Below are 16,596 nucleotides of genomic sequence, written 5' to 3' on the forward strand. Positions count from 1 at the left end.
CCATATATATATTATGATAAATAGATAGAAGATGGAAGGGTATAAGCAAAAGTTGACACAAGTAAAATAAATAAATACAAGCATATGAGAGAGTTTATCTCACCACTATTCATAGCTGATAGAACAGCCAAAAAATTTTAAGAATATAGATGTGAACAACACAGCAAAGACTTATTGACATAAATTGGACAGTGCCTACAGTTACGATGAAATATACATTATCTTTAAATGCATATTGAATATGTACCAAAAATTAAACTTGACAAGATGCATAAATATAAAAAGAATTTTTTATAAGTTTCACATAATGGAATAATACAGAGTATATGCTTCTGGCCACTGTTGAATGAGCTATAAAATAACAGTGGACAGTGAATTTTGCAAGATTACTAAATACAAGGTCAGTATATCAAAGATCAGTTGCATAGCTACATACCCGGTACAGAATATAAAATAAAATAAAAATGTTAAAGATAACTTTTAAAATAGCAAAAAACAAACTATCTAGAAAGAAATCTAACAGAATATGTGTTAACTCTGCATCTTGGAAACTAGAAAACTTTGTTGAGTAAAATTAAAAACCAAAGTAAATTAAAGGCTATAATATGCTCTAAATTTGGAAGATATAACAGTATATAAGATGGCCATTCCCCCCGTATAAATAGCTGTAGATTCAGTGCATTCCAATTAAAATGCAAGAAGAGTTGGGTTTTTTTTCTGGTTGATTAGCTGATTCTAAAATGTATGCAAAAATATAAAGGTCCCAGAATAGCCAAGACAATCTTGTAGAAGAATAAAGTGGAGGAACTTCCAGTGCCAGTTACAGTGTCTTATTGTCAAGCTGCAGGAATGAAAACAGCATGGTACTGGCAACTAACAGGCCCAAGAAACAGTTGCGAATCCAGAAACAGACTCACACTTATTTATATGACAAAGATGACAGAGCAGGGAGTGGGGGGTTAGGAGTGCTGGTTCCACGTGAAAAAAAAAAGATAACTCCCCTCAGATTTATTAAGATATAGTTGACACGTACTTCTGTATAAGTTTAAGATGTACAGTGTGTTTATTTGATACACTTATATATTGCAAAGTGATTACCACCGTAGCGTTAGCTAACACTGTTCATCACATCACATAATTACCATTTTTTCTTGTGGTGAGAACATTTACAATCTACTCTCTTAGCAACTTTCAAGTATATAATGCAATATCATTAACTATAATCATCAGTGCTGCATATTAGATCCCCAGAACTTATTCATCTTATTTTAAAAGTTGAGTTTTCTTAGAATCCATATATAGGTGATATCATGCAGTATTTGTCTTTCTCTGTCTGACTTATTTCACTTACGATCCATTCATGTTGTCACAAATGACAGTATTTCCTTCTTTCTCATGGCTGAGTAATTTTCCATTGTGTATGTGATATTAATATGCAGTAGATAGATAGATAAATAGATGATAGATAGATAACAGATAGATAGAAATATAGAGAGATGTGTATTGCATCTCTTTCCATTAGTCATTCGCATTTAGTTTGTTTCCATATGTTGACTATTATGAATACTCCTGTGATGAGCACAGTAGTGCAGATATCTCTTCAAAAATCAGTTTTCATATCCTTTGGGTATATGCCCAGAAGTGGGGTTGCTGGATTCTATGGTTGTTCTATTTTTAATTTTTTGAGGAGCATCCATGGTATTTTCCATGCTGGCTGTACGCCTTTACACACCAGCCAGCAGTGCAGGAGGGTTCCAACTTCTCCACATCCCTGACAATACTTATCTCTTGTCTTTCTGATGATAGCCATTCTGACATGTGAGGTGATACCTCACTGTGGTTTGATTTTCATTTCTCTGATTATTAATAAGGTTTAGTACTTCTCCCTGTACCTGTTGGACATTTGTACGTCTTTTTTGGAAAAATGAATATTCAGTTCCTCTGCCAATTTTTAATTGATTGTTTTTTACTATTGAGTTGTTTGAGTCTTTCATATATTTTGAATATCAACTCCTTATCAGATATATGATTTATAAATATTTTCTCCCATTCCATAGGTTGTCTTTTCATTTTGTTGATCATTTCTTTTGCTGTGCAGAGCTTTTTAGTTTGAAGTAGTCCAGCTGATCAATTTTTGCTTTTGATGCTTGTGCTTCTGATGTCATATCTATGAAATCATTAAGACTGATGTCATAGTTTTCTCCCTATGCTTTCTTCTAGGAGTTTTACAGTATCAGGTCTTATGTTTAAATCTTAATCATTTTGAGTTAATTTTTTGTGAGCGGTGTACGATAGGGGTCCAGTTTCTTTCTTCTGCTTATAGTTATCCAGTTTTCTTAGCACACTTACTGAAAAGACTATTCTTTCTCCAGTGACTATTCCTTGCTCTCTTGTCAAATATTAGTTGGCTGTTATATGCAAGTATTTATTCCTGGGCTCTTGATACTGTTCCATTGGTTTATGTGTTTATTTTTATGCCAGTACCACACTGTTTCGATTACTGTAACTTTGTAATACAGTTTGAAATTAGGAAGTGTGATGCCTCCACCTTCATTCTTCCGTCTCAGGATTGCTTTGAATTGGCATTTTCTGTTTCCATAAAAATTTTAGAGTTTTTTTCTATAACTATGAAAAATGCCATCAGAATTTTGATAGGAATTGCATTGAATATATAGATGGCTTTGAGTAGTATGAACATTTTAAGATATGAATTCTTCCAATCCATGAACATGGGCATCTTTCCATTTTTTGTTTCTTCTTCAATTTCTTTTACCAAAATCTTGTAGTTTAACCTCCTTGGTTAAATTTATTCCTAAGTATTTGATTGTTTTTGACGCTCCTGTGAATGGAACTGTTTTCTTTATTTCTTCTTTAAGAGACTTCATTGTTACTATATAGAAATGCAACAACTACCACATACCATACAGAAAAGTAAATGTCAGAAGGACTGTAGATCAAAGTATTAAAGGTAAAACAATTAAGGATTAAGAAAAAAACAGAATGGATTTTTTGTTGCTGGAAAAGACAAAGATTTATTCATCGGGACACAGCATTACGTTTACATAAAGGAAAAATGATTAATTGGATAATATTTAAGTAAGTTTTACTACATAGAATTGAGAATGTCCACTGATCAGAAACACCATTAATAGAATCAAAACCAAGACACAATGATAAAGGATATATATATGGATAGATGGATAGATAGATGATAGTTATAGATATGGAGAGAGAGAGAGATGACAGTTATCTGACAAAACAATTTTATCTAGAATATACTAAGAACATCTTCAAATCAATAAGAAAAAAGCATATAGTCCAGGGAGAAAATACACAAATGATTTGAATAGACAGTTCACATGGGACGACATCCAAATGGCCCATGACTATGATGACATGCTTAATTTAATTGATCATCAAGTTAGTGCAAGCTAAAACCAGATTAAGATACCGTTACTTACCCACCAGAATGGATTAAATGGGGAAAAAAAAAAAAAGGACAATGTTGCTGTTGGTGAGTATATGGTACAATTGAAACCCCAAGTAGTGCTAGTGTGAATGTAAACTGCTAACAACTACTTTGGACTGTGGTTGGACAGTATCTATTAAAGCTGCATATATGCACTACCAGCATATATGTATATTAGATATACACCCAATAGAATATATATTTTTTTTTTTCACCAAAAAATATATGCATAATATGTCATCAAAATGTATGGTTAAGAAAAGTCATTGGCATGGCTTCTTTTCTGGCAACAAGAGAAGAGGAAAAGAATAAAATCCTAAAAAAGAAAACATACATTAGGAAATATACATATGTTCTGATCATTACAACAGCACTATTCACTTTAGCCAAAAGCTGGAAACAACCCAAATATTCATCAACAGTAGAATGGGTAAATCAATATGGCATAGACATACAGTTTAATACTATCTACGCAATTTAAATGATTCTTTACCCTCGGTTTTCCTATAAAGAGGAAATAATCATCAAAAGCAGACTTTGATCCAGTTATATTGGTATCATAGAAAGAAAAGACTGATATGGATAGTGAATTGGAGGGAAGAAAGACTAATTATGAAGGCAAAAATTAATATTAAAGACAAAATGTGACTAGGATTTGGGATACGTTTGAAAACAGCAGAATAAAAAGTAGTGAAAGATCTGAGAGATGTTCATGAAATGTAACTGGTGATCAGCTAAATGTGAGGACCATGAAAGTAAAGGAATCCTCAAAATAATTCTCCCTTGGAATATTTGGTAGATGATGATATTAAAAGCTCTGGATTTTAAGTAGATGAAGAAGTGTTGGGTTCTAAGATAACTTCAGAGAATTTGCCTCTAAATTAGTTGTAAGATTCTCAAATGGAAATATGATCTGGAATTCAGGAAAGATGATACTGCAGATAAAGATTTGAGTCATCAAAATGTATGGATAAGAAAACTCACTGAAATGACTTTTTTTTTTCAATAAGAGAAGACAAAAAGAATAAAATCCTAAGAGAAAAAAAAAAAGTCTAATTTAAGAGTTAGGCAATGTTTGAACCAGCTACATCCTGCAGGACTAAGGTAAATTCTCCCAGCTCAGTGATTCTAGAAATGCTCTCAAAAGCCTGTCTAGCAAGGGCACAGATTTCTGGTCTGTTACTTGGTCCCAGTTTCAACATCTCAGCCCATCTTCCTCAGATGGAGATGTGACTAGAGTGCTTTGCTTGATCCCAGCCTGCCCTTGGATCTTGACTTTTTAATGTTTCTCTACTCCATGTTCTACAATCTGTGAAGGAATTTTACCCTACTCCTGTGATCAGATCTGTCTCACAGAACTCCACCCAGGAACTGCCCTCGATCCCCTTGTTAGCTGGAAGGGGAAGCTGTGAGGCGTCAGTGGAGCAGGTACAAAACTAGCACACAGGGATCATGCTTAATATATGGCCATCATTTCTCTAATTGTCCTGTCACTTTTGTATCAACAATAGGTTTTTCCACAACGACAAAAATCAATTATTGATATTCTAAATCTTACTACTTTCCTGGCATCCTTCTAGGCATACATTTATCATCAACATAATTAGCATGTGTTCAGATACTCTGCTCTGGGAGAAGGTTCAGGTAGCTGAAGTCCCTCTTTCACAGTATGCCTTGCGTTCATGGTTACCTTGTAAAGCAGAGTGTCATGGGAATTCTTTACAGAATTTTCCAGTGGTTTTACTTCTTTTGTCCTCTTTCCTTGTTTTCCTATTCTTTCTGTTCCTTCCAAAGTTTGAAGAGTTCCACGTATGTGTGGAATATCTTTTTGTCGTAAAATGTGATGCCCCTCCCCCCTTCCACTAAGCTTATTTTAAAATATATTTATCTTTCTTTTCTCTCTTCTACTAATAAGTTATATCCCATCAAGTTGTACCTGGAAAAATCTGGTTAACATTTCAAAGTAAATTTTTAACTAAATATATACTCTATATTGGGTGTAGAGCAGTCAGCTTTCTGTTTTGTCTTTACATTTTTTTACAGCGGCTTAATCTTCATAGCCCCTTCAGAAATTCAAGTAGAATTGTGAGAAACTTCATTATATAACTGACATTCTGCTGCATGGTGGACCACTCATAAGTAGAATCAATTTTAGAAATTACAAAACAAATCCATTCTCACCGCATTTAGGAGAAGTTAAAAAATGCATTTTTCATTCTAAAAGTATTCATAAAGGGGTAAATGTTAAAAAGATCAATTCCATAATAAGTGAAAAATGTTTGACATCTGGTTAGTGGGAGGGGGGATGAAAATAAGAAAAAACTAGACATGGTATAATTTCTGAATCCGTGCAAGTTTTAAGTATTCTAAACCTAGCATAATGCCATCTTTTTTTCTCTCTGCATTTCTATTACTCTCTCCACTTTTTATTCCTTAAATCCTTTAATTATAGCACTGGACCGGCTGCAGCAGTGAGGACTGTAACTGTGATCTGCTAGAACTCTGTAAGTTTTTCAGTTTCCTACAATTCACTACCTCCTAAACAGACTGGATTTGCACCTCAGCTTTCAGAGGAAAAAGTGTGGGCACCTGTCCTGACGTGAGATTGACTGAAAGCTGATCCAAGTGGTGCAGGGATGGACTGTGCTCTGCTCAGTTTGTGCACTGCCTGAGATCTGCTTTCAACCACCTACATCTTTAGGACCTGGCCACATGCCTCTCTAGTGCTGGGGTGGAGGGAAAGAAGTTCTAGCAAACACTCACACCTTCTACAGTTTCGGAAGCCCTGAACACTGCCACAGGTACTGCCACCTCCATGGCCACATTAGAAGCCTCCACGCATTGTACCAACTGACATAAAGATGCTGCATCTGCCTATTGGCTGTGCTGGGTGCCTGGAAGCTCTGTCTTCCCTAGTATATACCTGGAGGAGCCAGCTAACACAACCTAGAAATTTGGGAGTTGGTACCGCATGGTGGGGCGGAGAAAAAAGAGAAAAATCCTAAAAATAAATTGTTTTCCTTTCTTTCTCCTCAATGGCCTATTCCAAGTGCAATAACTATATATAGCCCTTCTGGAGACTTCCTGCAACAGTTAACAACCAACTGTGATGCAAAGCTGTGACCTGCTCAGAAATACACTCCTTATTGGCATCAGTTTTTCCTTCGCTCCTGCTTCTCTAGGACTGCACCCCAAGAAAGTTGTAGCACATAAGCTTTTGCTTCAAGGTCCTTTTTCTAGGAAAGCTTATTTAAAACAGGGACTAAACCAACTAAAAAGGTATTTTTAGAATCCCCCATCCAAATGGCCACCACTAAAACATAAAGACATGGAAAAGATGAAGGAAGTGTAGAAACATATATGGTAGGCAAATGTTAATATAAAAAATCTACCGTAGTTCTATTAAAGATAAAATGAACATAATAATGACTAAAACAGCATAATTAGGAATAAAGTGGCTAAATACATAGTGGCAGAAAATTCATCAGAAAAATTAAATAATTAAATTGTGTGTGCCTAATAAAGCATGTAAAACATATATACAGCAAAAATGGCTGAAACAAGAGCATAGTGACAAATCCCCAATCATAGACGGAGAGTTCCAGTCACCTCTTTCAATTGTTGTTACATTAAAAAGAAAGAAATTCCAATATAGAGGTAGTTTAAAGTAGAGATAATACAATTAATATATTTCTAATAGCAATTTTAAAAACTAGAAAAAAGCGAAATATTCTTTGATAAGTGACTGAATTAAGAAATTGTCGTATAGGCATTCAGTGGAATATTACGGAGCCATGAAAACGAACAAATTGTAGCTACATGATAAACATGATAAATCGAAGAACCATAGCCTTGAGTGAGAAAAGCAAGTTGCAAACCACATAATGTCATATAATACTCTTCAAAATCTAGAAATAGATATGTTTATGATAGAATCTATGAAAAAGCAAAGAAACAATAAACCCAACATTCAAGAGATCAGTTATCTTTTGGAAATGGCAGGGGAATGGGATTTGGAGGAAAGCACAGATACAGCCTCAGTGACCTGGGTGACAGTCTGCTTTCTGAGAGAGCTGACTGGGAGATTCATGACATTTTATTTTCATGTTTCATGATTTTTATGTATCAAATATTTTGTTGATATATATTAATTTTTATATATCAAATGCTATATAATAAAAAATATGTAGAAATTAAAAATTAGTTTTAAATATCATGTCTTTTGAGTAGAGCAAGGTTTATCATTAGTTACTGATAAAATTATTTGGGAAAATGAGATTTAATAATTTTATTACCAAGTTTTATTCACTATAGATCTTGAATTGTGGTCAACTCAGGAAAAGAAAAATCACACTTTATATTCTAAGTCTCTTCGATTCTCAAAATCAAGAAAAGAGTAATTTTTAAACTAATAAGCTCTTATTCAATTTAGTGGTCTGCTTTCCAATTCACTTTGCTATTTTTTTCAGTGCAGAGGAGGTATATAGTATATCCAGGGAAATTTGGCATGTTTTTTTCTGATTGTGTTCAGTGGTGTGCCTATAACTTTGAAACTACCAGTGAACATGTAAATTTTTCTTAATGTAGACAAATGTCGGCATTGCTAGATGTCATTTAAATATTCTTCCTCGAATTACATATGCTATACACATAGGGCTATATGCCCCCACTCCCGTGCCTGCAAACCATCAGTGCAGTCCATGCACAGAGCTGTAATATACCCCAAAAGCGTAGAGAACACCAAGATGATGTGCCAGTCTGTTTTTATTTTATTCCTACATGCTGCCAAAAGTCCACGTGTGCCCCATACCGTAAACACGCATACAGTAAGAAATTGCATAATGACAACTAGCTGATTGTAATCAGACCTTCCGTTAATTCACTTATTAGCTGTGGATCTCTGGCAGGTTACTTATCTCTCTGCCATATTTTCTGCATTTAAAAAAGAGATAATGTTATTCCCCAATTTAGAAGTTTAGAAGTTTGCTGTAGAGATAAAATACTGTCTGTAAAGTTCATAGCACAATGTCCTTTATATTGAAAGTGCTCAATAATTGTAAGTTACTATCATTATTATTATTATAGGTTAGGGTAGTGCTTAACACCTGTGACCGGTTTCTTTCTGAAAGGAAACAGTGCTCGTGTGCTAGTTTACTCTGACACGATTTCAGACTAGGCAGGCTTTATAAGAGGATCATGCTTATATAGATAGAGATTGGAAATACAGGAATGAGTGTTAATCAGTTTCAGCTGCAAGAAACAGGAGACCCAACTAAAAGTGAATTAAACAATCAGGAAAATGTATTATGTCATGTATCAAGAATTCTTTTACAGATGTGGGGTAGCACAGGCTTAGTTCAGATCTGTCTTTTCTGCCCTCCTCAACATGTCTGTGACTCTCTCCAGCCTTACAAGGCTACAGCAGCTCCAGATAGCTTCTCAAAAGACTATTCAAAGGTTGGATGAAAAGGCATCTCTTCCTTTTGTCTGAAAAGTAAGAAAAAAATCTTCTGAGAGGATGTTGTCTTGTGTCGCATTGGCGACAACAGCCTCACGTGCCCCTAGAAGAAGCGGGGGTGGAAGGCTGGGGAGGCAGGCAGGGACAGCGTTTGTCACTCTGAGGATGGGAAGGAGGTGTTGGAAGCAGCACTGAAAAGGTTAATCAATCAACAAATATTTACTGTACAACATCTAGGACGGAGAATTATTCTATAAATATATTTGGGGAAAATACAAAAAAAGATAGTAATATGTTATTAAGAAAAATAAATGATAATTTTGTATTAAAAATAAAAAATTAGCAGGGACATTGATTCAATTAAAGTAAGGAAAGTGCACAGAATTATGAAATAGTACTATCACGTTATTTGTGTATAAACATATGTCCTTATCTATTTATATCTCCTCTTTATCCTTAATTACATTTCCCTCAAGGTAAATAGCACACATTTTATTTTCAGTATTAGCACACCACGTAGTTTGGAAAAGTTCCTTTTTTTTTTTTTGGTTGTTACCTGGACACTAACACTTAAAAAATAAATGAGGAAACTCTAAAAAAGTTACACAATTTGCAATTCAAGAGGAAAATTATAATGATAAACTAAGCACTTAGCATGTCTATGTAATATTATACTTAGATTCTAGGGCTTACTGACAAATGATAAGCATAAAAAACACTTACCCAAACAAGAAAGTGTGTCACGCTGCAGTTCAAAGCCATCAGAGAAGCTATAAAATTCCTTTGTGCACATTTTTGAATTTTAAAAATATTGATGATTTATACATACATATTGAATCAAAATGGTCATCAAGAGAGCAACCAGTAAATATTTAATGGGTTTCTGAACATTAGGGCTATTATTTTTAACTTGTTTCCATTATAGATAAAAGGAATATTGAAAAAAAATTTTTTACAGTGCTGTTTTTTGCTGAAGACACCAAGTTTTTAAAGGCTCTGAACTCATAAATATTTTAAAGCTAATAGCAACCTTATAAATTATTTCATCCTGCCTCCTAATTTTACTAATGAGATCCAGGTAGAGAAAAGGTTAAGTGACTTTTTCCAGTTCATGCAGCTGGCTGGCGGCTTGCTGGGACCGGCTTGGCCGCTTTTCAGCCTGAGTTTTCACAAGCTCTTTCCGCTTCTCCTCTAATGTAGTAGTGTCCTTCATTTTTTCTCTGGCATACACAGAACTTTAAAACCTGAATTCTGAAGCAAACTAATAATATATTTTGCTTACGTTTAAACGAGTCTGTCAGAAACATCACCTGGAGAGATGAGTATGTTTTAAGTCAGCTGTGCTCCCCCACCCTGCCTTTAGTGAGTTATAATCGACAAATAAAATTGTACATATTTAAGGTGTAAGATGTAATGATTTGCTATCCATTGTAAAATGATTACCATAGTCAAGCTAATTAATACATCTGTCATCTCACATAGTTACCGTTTTTGCTTTTCATAGTGAGAACACTTAAGGTCTACTCTATTAGCAAATTTCAAGTATACCATAACAGTGTTATTAACTATAGTCACCATGCTGTACATTAGGATTTATTCAACTTATAACGTAAAGTTTGTGCCCTTGGACCAACATCTCCCCATCTCCGCCACCACCCAGCTTCTGGCAACCGCCATTTCACTCTCTGCTTCTATCAGTTTGACTTTTGTTTAGATTCTGCTTTTCACTTGTGTGATTGTTTGCTTGCTGAAGTTCGGATTCTTATATCTAGAATGACTACTTCTCTGATAGCTGGGAAATCCAAATGTCAGCTCCACTCCTCACAAGCACACCATCCGCAACGTTATCCAAAAGAATATTTAATAACATAGAAGAATAAACACAGTGATTATAGAATAACAGAACAGAAAATCACAGTGACTCACTCCCTTCCCCGAAGCTGTGACAGTTCTTGCAGGGAGATTGTTCTTACGAACAATTAGGATCCATAATGGTTTATCTCCAGCCCTTGGCCCTGCACTAAAATCTGTTCCCTTCTCCAAACTAGAATGTCCTCAAGGCATCATGACCCAGCATTGTCTTCTGAATATAGCTCTGATGCGCTTGTATTGCTTAAGTGATGATCTGTCTGATACACTCACACCCGTTAAGCGATTTCCACCTGGTCTTGTTACTGTTTGTGTCTGTTTCCCATGTTGGTAAAATCAACCTGCTGTTTTCCATCCAGAAATTCAGTCCTTCAGTAAATTTTGGTTAAACACTTGTCATATTCCTGGCATCCTACAAGCTCTGGGGATAATTTGGTGAGCGAGAGAGAGACAGTTTCTTTCCTTAAAGAGTATTTAGTCCATCAGGGAAGACATGCGACTAGATAACTAAAACTCAGCGCAATCCTGGGTCTGATCCAGAAATTATGGCGTATGATGAAAGCACATGGCAGAGACGCCCAGTGTAACTTCCAAAGGTGATTACTTTTAAACTGGCTCTGGATGCTGAGTAGGAAGTTCACAGGCAAAATGGGCCAATTTCATTTTTACTGTTGTATTTGGTAATTCTTCCTTATTTGTTTTTCAACAAAATCATTCATAAAAGAATATTAAAAACCTAGAAGATTTCTTTTGGAAACCTTGATTTTTACTCTTATACTCCAGAATTTATTTGCCGCATCTAGATTTCTGCACTTCCTGGAGCTGAGTCTTAATATGTTCATATAATTTGTGCTATGCCTGTGGTTTCCAAAGAAGAGTCACTGACCTGCTGTCATAGAATCACTGAGGGTGGTATTTAAATATGGAGATTATAGGCAACGCCCCTGGTCCTACTGAAACTTAACCTCTGAGAGTGTGAGGAGGAGGAAAGAGAACTAGAATTTGTGTGCTTAACAAGTTCCCCTCACACACGCTGCTGCCATCACTGAGTGTATATTCAGAATGGAACTAAAATCCTCTTCCCCAATTTTCTTCTAATTGCCTTGAAATGGAGTATATGTGTCTTTTCAAGGAAAACCATCCCGATCTGTCCAAGTGCCAAAAACTCACCTTGATTATTTCCCATTATGTTACCTAAAGCCCTATGTTGGTATATGAGCACTTCCTGGGACTGAAATGGCCCGTGCCTAGGGCAATCACCGGTGATCGTGGCCCTCTTGCTTGGTAGAAATAGGAATTAGAAAGGTCAGTTTTCAAAATTCCTGCTTAGCCTATGTGGAGTTGTATATTTTTATCTAGGGAAGCAAAATCACAGTTACTGTAAGTGACTAGCCTCTGGCCAATTCAGAAAATTGGGGCAAAGTTTATCAAAGTACTCCAGAGTTTTTGACCTTAGATCCAATGTTCTACGAACTATACCATTTTGGCACCAAAGTATCTTGCATAAAACTATTGTATTAGTTAGGATAAGAGGAGCCTGCTGCAAAAAAAAAAAAAAAAAAAAAAAGACTCTCAAGGAGAATTCAATGGCTTAAAGATTAAAGAAGGTGTAAGTTTATTTCTCTCACATGTTAATAGTCCAACATTAACTGGTGGTCCAAGTTGGACGGTGTGACTCTGCTCCACACAGTTTTTAAGTGACTACGTTTTCTTTCATTGTATCTCCTCCATTCTCTAGGGCATTCTCCCTGTCTGCATGGTAAACCAGGTTTCTGTGGTTTTCCAGCCAGGGAAATGGAACGGGAAAGGGACCGAGAACGTGAGGAGAGCCCAATAAACGCATACATAATTTCCATTCATAATCCAGGAGTGAAAACCTTGTTCTGTGGTCACATGTAACTGAGAATGGGACTTGTGAACATAATCTCTGACGGAGCGGCTATAAGTCCACGTCCAAATATATGACTAGGGAAAAAGGAAAAAAACAGATATCGGTGCACAGCTAGCATCCCCATAATTGTATTTAGAAATGCAAACGGAAATAGTACTGCTTTTGCCGTAAAAGAGATTGTTGACCCTGACAAAAATGTATTTTTTGCATGAGCATAAGGCTTTATTAGGTTAGTGAGAAATGAGACATGTTCTTATTATTTTGAAAATAAATCTGTATCATTTTTCTATTGCTGCTTAAAAACCCCGCCCCTCTCAACTTAACAGCTTAAAACAGGGATCAGCAATTTCTTTTTTTTTTTTTTCTGTGAAAGAGGAGACAGTAAATATTTCAGACTTTGCAGCCAATACGGTCTTTGTTGCCAACTGTTCAACTATCCCACTGTAGTGTTAAGCAACCTTAGACAGCGCATGAACAAATGAGTGTGATCGTGTTCCAATGAAACTTTATTTTCAAAAACACGTGGTGTGCTTCATTTGGCCCATGGACTGCAGATTGGCTGACCCCTCGATTCAAACAACTATTCTATTTTTGGCTTATGGTTCAGTGGGATGATAAATTGGTTGCCCAGTTAGTAGACAGGTCTTCTAAGGCTGAATAATCTCGAATGGCCTCTCTCATGTGTCTGGTGTTCAGCAGCTTGGTTGGTCCAGGGGCCTTTAGCTAGTGTGACTCTTCTGCACCCCACGCGGCCTCTCATCCTCCAGGAGGCTAGCCCGAGGTTATTCACACGTCAGTCTCAGGGCAGCAATGATGGCAAGCCCAGCTGGGCAAGTGTTTGTCAATCCTCCGCTTTCATCATGTTTGCTGCTGTCTTACTGGCCCAAGCAAGCCCCTTGACAAAGCCAGGATGGAAGAAATAGAGAAACGTTACCTCTTGATGAGAGGAACAGTAAAGTCACAACACAGAGCTGTGTGCAGACAGAGATAGGAGGGGCTCTTTTAGCCATCCTTGTCGACGATCTACTACAAAGTCTTTGAAGTACTAAAGGACATTAAAATTCAACTTTGATGTTTTTAAAAGCAAAACTGTCTTCATACTTTGTGAACTATAGGGGAAAGTGTGTATGTATAACTTTTCTTAAAATATTATGAAGGATTATGTTCCAAGACCAGAGAAATGAACCAAGGATCTTAGGAATAAATCCATATTGAAGATTACCCAGATGAGAGAGTTGTGAGGTAGGAGACTAGCCAGTTATCTCTAAACTGTTTAATCTTTTCCTGAATTCCTCATTTCCTGCTGTTCCTACCTTTAAAGTTTCAAGGCATACACACTGCCTGTCATCTTGATAGACATAGTGGCCTCTGGCTCAGAATTTTCTGTTTGAGCTTTCCAAACAGTGGGGTCTATAGCCAGCGTCAGTCCTTGTACTAACTTATCAAGAAGTTTTGAAGAACTAAAGCCATGGATTTAATCCAATTTAGGGATCTTGGGTTAAAATCCCAAAGGATGCCCTTGAGCTTCTATATGAGTCACTGTAGGAAACAGAAGTTTTTTTAAATTAATCATACAGAAGAAATTTACCGTGCAAGCGTTAACAATTGTCTTCTTTACAAAATCTAGTAACATATAGGAGAAATCATTTCATCTGTAAAGTCAGTAAAATAATTTTTGCAAATCCCCCTGTCCTGGAATTTTGATAAACTAAATGCAATGTGTTCCAGTGTGTTAGGAAAGCAAGATGGTTCGATGTTTTGTGGAACAGACTGACTTAAATTACTAGAGTGCTATTATTATTGATGTTTAGTCCTAAACACTAGGTACCAGGAATCACGTGAAGTATATTGTTCATTGAAAGGTCTGCAGAATATTATGAGGACCTGTCATACTATTTTTTTTTTTTCAGGTGAGAAAAAAAAAAAAAACCTAAAGCTCAGAAAGATGAGGGAATTTGCCCAAGGTCCCAGGGGGTGCTGGTAAGTTGGCACATGGGGGGGAAAAAGCCCTAATTTATAGTGTTTGCCAATATTTGTGATGTAACTAGTCTCCACTGGCTGATTTCAAACTACCAGTGTGATGTCAGCAAACGTGACATTGAGAAGAGATGCACATAGTCAGCGACCATGAACCAGTAGGAGGCGACTCTGGTACACCATTGCCAAGATCAGAAACATAACAGGAAGTCGGAGAGCCAGGATTTGAGCTCCTGGTTGTCTACAAAGTGCATCCTCTAAGCCGTCATAATAGAAATGCTTTCTGATACAATAAACTATTAACTGACAGATTACAAACAATCATGAATGTCCACAACATCTTTAATCCCAGAAACATAGATGTTTCTTTATTCTGTTTTGGTCTAATATAGGAAATATTCTCTCAGAATTATTCAATAATCATGTGTTAGAGGCCAATAAAAACTGTCTGCTTCTTCCCTCCCCATTTCCATTATTCTTTCCTTTCCATTATCTTAAATTTTCATAAATTTTTCTAGTGTTGCTTCTTATTCATATTCATTGCCACTTTTCATCTTAATATCCTTATGCTTGGCCCCCAACAAACTATTTTGCTGTTTCAGCCTATTGACTGCATTTTTTTCCCTTTGTATAGTTTTTTAAATTTTTTCTTACCTTATGGCATAAATTTCATACTTCTGCTCTTAAGTTTTTCAACATTCTGGCATTCCTTGTTTGAGCGAGTAGGTAGTTGAATAGAAGTCCAATTACTAACATAAGATGGGTTCACATTTTAGGAATTATTTAACCATTTTTCATACCAGGCTATCCTCATCTGTAAGTGGGGATAAAAATAGTACTTACCTTGTGATGTATGAGTGGTTGATCAATTAAAAAACAAACAAGCCAGGAACTGTAGGAAGAACAAACATGGAGGGTCCCTGAGATGGGGGTACAGATGGTGCCTTGAGAATGAGTGAGATCCAACATTATTTTGTGCTGATGAATAACATCATTTGATGTTTCATGGGAACACATCTCAAAGATTCGTAAACAGTAGAACTTTTGAAAGTGATAGCATTTTTTTCACAACAAAAATAAATTTTACTTGGTTACTTCATGTAACAGGTTTTATACCAAGAATTTTCATCCTTTGTTAAAATAATTAAGGTATTCGTGAAAACCATTTACCATTACCATGGATGGAAAGAATGACAACTGAGTAAACTTTTCTCCCCCAAATATTCTTATAGGTGTTAAGCTATAAGAAAAATAAAGAAAACACTTTTGCAACTGGTATGAATTCGTATCTGATCGGTAAGGGGAAATTTATGAAAGCGTACCTCTAATGTTAGCTCAGTACATGTTTATGCTATGCCAGAGCAAAGGAGAATCTTAGCATTCGTCAGCACTTTCATAATTTCTTTCAAGTGGCTGAATTGAAGTGGATGCCCAGCAAAAATTTTTTTTCATATACTTCTGTAGAAAAATAAAAGTAAAAATTAATGTGACTTTTCTTTTTATAAAATGAGCCCCATTATATATTTTCTTCCCACATAAAGACAGAATATGTGCTGCAAAAGAGCTAACTTAAAAGGAATAATTTTCACTGTCAAGTAATAAAACAGAAAACTTACCTTCTGTTTGACGTATTATTCTTGTGACTCTGTGGCAAAATTCAGTGATACCATGATTTTCTTGACATTTCTTGAAATCACTATTAATTATGTAGCATATCCTAGAGTTTTGAAGAGTTGTACCAAATGGTGAATAAGAATGTATTCTTTTTTTTTTTGACCTGATGTGTTTTCTAATACATCCAGGCAAATGAAAATCAATAGATAGGAAACAGAGCTAATTTAGAGAATTGAAGTTCAAATAAAATAAAAGTGGCAATAGAACCACACTGAACCCTGAATCAGGAAATGAAGCCATGAGTGAGTCTGATGTTAA

At 35.8% G+C, this 16,596-nt stretch overlaps 1 long non-coding RNA gene across 3 annotated transcripts in view; it reads left to right on the forward strand.

Moving 5' to 3' along the window:
• Positions 1–16,596, forward strand: part of LOC105085115 (uncharacterized) — a 109,941-nt gene that overhangs the window by 34,430 nt on the left and 58,915 nt on the right. For all 3 annotated transcript variants that reach the window (XR_010382190.1, XR_010382189.1, XR_010382188.1), the window contains exon 3: positions 14,598–14,667. This is a non-coding gene — a long non-coding RNA (uncharacterized LOC105085115). The remainder of the gene's footprint in view (positions 1–14,597; positions 14,668–16,596) is intronic.

Source organism: Camelus dromedarius, chromosome 9 (assembly GCF_036321535.1).
Source record: "Camelus dromedarius isolate mCamDro1 chromosome 9, mCamDro1.pat, whole genome shotgun sequence".
NCBI classification, from domain to species: Eukaryota; Metazoa; Chordata; class Mammalia; order Artiodactyla; family Camelidae; genus Camelus; species Camelus dromedarius.